The 4,681-nt window shown below is 44.4% G+C and overlaps 1 pseudogene across 1 annotated transcript; it reads right to left on the bottom strand.

Annotated features, from left to right (window-relative positions):
- Positions 1-881: 881 nt before the first annotated feature.
- Positions 882-1,688, bottom strand: LOC308419596 (elongation factor 1-delta-like; annotated as a pseudogene). Its single transcript has one exon. The product of its transcript is annotated as an elongation factor 1-delta-like (transcript).
- Positions 1,689-4,681: the final 2,993 nt, after the last annotated feature.

Here is a 4,681-nt window from a genome sequence, read left to right as displayed (position 1 = left end):
GCCCCTTTTGAGGTCACTGTAAAGGGACTTGCGGAGTGGGATATGAAGCCATTCTTTAGAAGTGAGCACTGTGCCTTTAATCTCAGCATCTGGATCAGATAAAGTCTATGAATTTCAGTTTAGATTGATGTATGCGATATGTTCCCTGTGTTGAAAACTAAAGAGAAGCTGAAAGGATGGCTAAGTGGTTAGGGCACGTGCTGCTCTTATAAAGGAGCAGGTATGGTTCCTAGCAGCCACATGGTGCCTCATGACTGCCTGTAACTCCAGTTCAAAGAAGGTTAATTCCCCTCCTGACCTCCACAGGTTCCTGTCTGCATGTGTTGTACATATATACACACGGGAACACACACATGCACATAAAACAAAATAATAAAGGCTTTAAAATACTTAAGTAAAAATAAATAAATAAGGGTCAAGGGGATGCTTCTCCGGGTAAGAAGCACGGACAAACGCAAAGACATGAGTTGGGTTCCCTATCACCCTTGCAAAAAGCCAAAAATGGCCACTGGTGCCTGTTACCCCAGCACTGGAAGGGGGCAGAGAGAGCAGGATTACTGGGACTTCTTGGGCATGGTAGCAGACAAACAGTCATTTTGGGGGTTCAGTGAAGGACTCAAAGTAGAGAGTAACGGACCAATACAGTCAGTATCGTCCTTTGGCTTCTGAAGGCACTCATATGCATGCACACTCACACACACACACACATCTGTACATGCGTGCACACATTCATTTTGAACACACGAGTTGTGTTTTATTTGGGGATTTATTATTCTCTCTCTCCACTTTATTTGTTTGTTTGTTTGTTTATTTATTCTTGCAGAGTCTCAGTCTTTAACCTCAGCAGGTCCTCACACATGAAACCACACACTCTCGGACTTTCAGCTCTTGTTGAAAGCTGCGATGTCAACAGGCGGTACGTGCCCCTCAAACTTGGTGATCTCCTCTTCCAGCAAGTCGGTGCCCACTTTGTCATCCTCCACCACACACTGGATCTGCAGCTGCCGGATACCATAGCCAACAGGCACGAGCTTGGAGGCCCCTCAAACCAGCCCGTCCAACTGGATGGAACGCACACAAGTCTGTCTAGCTGGGCCATGTCCGTCTCATCTCCCCAAGGTTTAACATCCAAGAGGATGGAGGATTTGGCCAGCAGTGTGGGCTTCTTGGCGCAGCCTCTCTTCCCGTCGTCGGGCGGACTCCTTTTCTTCCTCTTCCTCGTCACTGCCGAACAGGTCGATGTCATTGTCCTCATGGTCCTCTGCTGGTGTGGCTCCTTTCTTGGTCAGGGGCTCCACTTGACGCATAGGAGAGACATGTTGGGTTTGTGGGGCTGTGGCTCTGTGAGTCGGTGAACTCTTCTGCAGAGTGCTCAGCCGAGCCTCCAACTTGGAAATGTCCTGCTGCAAATCTTGCACCACGCCTCGAAGGTTCCGGTTCTCCACGTCCAGACCGGCGATCCGCACGATGAGCTCACTGGAGGCTCCAGGGCCTGAACGTCCAGCCAAGGACTCCTGGATGTTCCCTCTGGCTCTTGCAGTGTCTCGGAGGATCACGCAGGCACCATTCTCCTGCCGGGAGCCAGAGGTCACAGACCCGTTCATCTGCTCGTCGAACCTCCTTTCTGCATCGTCATATTTAAACTTGTCAAACCAGAGCTTCTCGTGCACTAGAAAGTGTGTAGCCATTTTCCTGACGCCAGCCAAGGACGCAGCAACCAAAACCAGGGACCACTCCCTCCACTTTAACGCTGACATCATTCTTCACCTAGACTCTATTAGCCTTGTTCTGCTGGCAAACGCATTGACTCCTACTTCCGTCTGCACCAACACTGCATTCGTGTCCCTTTTCTTCCATCCACTCTTGGGACATAAGCTCTGTTCCCAACCAGAGACCATCCCCAACCTGTCCTCAGACGGCGACCTGCTTCCATACTTACATGATCTTAGACACACTTGCTCAAGTATCTCTAACTCGGGTTTTTTGTCTGCACTTTTAAGGCAAACTGAATTTCTTTGTTATTTTGAGTCGCAGAGAGCTCGTCTCTTGATGGTGCAGTTCTGGGTCGACTCCACTAAAAGCAAACCCCACTTTTCATATTGTGGCCCCAAGGCCGGGCCTTGGGCTCAAGTGAAATGGAGAACAAAAGATGGTTGAGAGAGCACCTCTTAGTTTACCAAGTCTAACTGCCTATTGGCATTTTCTAATGTGATGCTTCTCCTGTTCTGTAACCGGCAACATTCTGTAAAACTGTATAATTGCCAACACTCTGTTAAAATGCATATTCTGCTAGAGTAGATCTAGGTTGCTCAGACAATTTATGTTTCTAATAAACTCCTAGGTGATCCTGATGTTCTCGATCAGTAGGTTATACTTTTGAGTATAAGGGGGTTCTATAGTAATTTTTCTGAGTTTGGATTTAAAGGGTAAGGATGACATGAGTTGTTAATGATATCTGTCCTGAGCAAAGAAACGCAGAATGTTGGTGCTGGCTGTGCTGTTCAGTGATTCATTGCTTTATTGATTTATTTACCATTTTTTATTGAGCATAACAATACTCAACCTGTGAACATATTCATGATTAAAATAAGACTGATTTATGCAATCATCAGGTAGAAAAATTAAATTTTTTACTGTATAATACTAATAACTACCCAATGATTATTAAAACTGCTGTCATTCTTCCATATTTGGCCATATAATTATTTTAAATTCATTTTCCTTTGTGAATTTCAGTTTAATTTTTTAAATCGGTTGTTCTTTTTCTTCTTCTTTTTCCTCCTCCTCCTCCTCCTCCTCCTCCTCTTCTTCTTCTTCCTCCTCCTCCTCCTCCTCCTCCTCCTCCTCCTCCTCTTCCTCCTTCTCTTCTTCTTCTTCTTCCTCCTCTTTATTTGCAACCTTTGAATTTAGGAAACATAATCTTTCCAGCTGTTTGGTATCTTTATTCACACAGTATCAGAATGTATTTTACTGGATGCCAAATAAGTAAGTATATCCATTACTTAGTGGTTATATTGCCGTGTGTTTGCATGTGTTCATATTTAATGTGCATATATACATACATATGTGCATATAGAGCCCAGAGGTTGATGTCAAAAACATTCCTATTTTGCTCTCCACCTTATTTCTTTAGAGTTCTCCATTGGTCCTGCAGTACTGAGCAGTGAGCCCCCAGGACCCTCCTGTCACCATCTCCCAGCACTTATACCCTAGGCTTCTTTTGCTGCACAGTTTTTTTATATAGGTGCTGAGGACTTGAACTCTGGACCTCATGCTTGTAAAGCAAGTGCTTTGCCAACTGAGCCATCTGCTCAACGCCCCTGGTGATTATGTTCTTTGACAAGACAAAGAAGCATCAATAATGTAAAAACTATAACCCAAATGGTTAAAGCACGGTAAGAGGAGATGTGGGTGGTAAAAGGAAACTTTTCATGCTTAGGGTAGTTGTTGGCCACAGGTCTCAATGATCAGATCACTCTTAGGTGAAGGCCTGAGGAATGAAGCTAAGCATGAAGGAGGAGGTTTGGGGGGAGGGGAAGAAACAAGGGAGGAGAAGTTCCACAAGTTTGTGTGTCTGTGTAAACGCAAGGAAGCCAATGTGACAAACTCCTCCATCTTGCAAACAGGGATACGGAGTCCTAAAGAAAATCCCGGACTGCAGCAACACTGTCTCCAATTCACAGCAAATGCATGCCCTTCCTACATAAGGCACAGCACCACTCAGCCTGAGCGGTGCGGACTCTCCACCCTTCATAGTGTCCTGTCATCTTCAACATGCGCCTTCCAGGGTCACCTGGGAGCCAACCTTCTGTATCTGGTAAGGAAAGGCACATCACTTCTGCTTACATTTCTTGGCACAGTACTTTGGCCACCATGTACCGAAGACTGGGGGAATGAAGTTTACTTGGAAGATGGAGAAAGAATTTGGCAACTACACAGACAGTCCCCAGCAGAACAAGTCACCTTCCTCCAGTAAGTTCTCTATAAAGTGGACAGCCTCTTAATGATAGTTGGCACTTCTAATCATGGCCAAATGAATTCACAGTGACTTGCTGGTAGTCAAAATGCATAAATAACTTTATAGTTCAGTGGGTAAATTGAAAGAAATATGAGGTCAAATGTCCAAGGTGAGGATACCTGTCCTACATGATAATTCAAGACTGATTGACTGATTATAGCAAGCTGAAATGTTAAGGGTTGGGGACACAAATTATCTTAGCCTATTTTTAATCTCTCCTAACAGGTATCTATTACCCACCACTGTGTGTGTCCTAAACCCTTTGGGACGATTAAGAAAATACTTTGTGTGACATACAAACATGACACCCATCAACCCAAAGGTTAAGCATCTTACCAGATAATATCTAAGGTATGAGCCTTTGTTGTCCAGCTTTGCTATAGCCTGCCTACCCAAGGTTTCCACGGATACATTTGAAAAGTGCCTTGATTTATATGTTGTGTTTTGCTATGTTATAGCTCATGAAGCCATTACTGTGCTTGGGACATTGCCTTAAGCCATGGTGACTCAAAGTCAGCTCCATGGTAGACTACCTCTTGTGCTATTTGTCAACAGAAAATCTCAGGTGGGCTTGGCAAAAACCACATTCAGAAGCTGGGGCTGTACAGAAAGTGTTTTTAAATATAAAAGTAATTACTTTAAATTACTTTTTAGATATAAAAG

Source organism: Micromys minutus (assembly GCF_963924665.1).
Source record: "Micromys minutus genome assembly, chromosome: 4".
Taxonomy (NCBI): Eukaryota; Metazoa; Chordata; class Mammalia; order Rodentia; family Muridae; genus Micromys; species Micromys minutus.
Note: the sequence above shows the minus strand (reverse complement) of the source record. Positions and strands in the feature narration are given on the sequence as shown.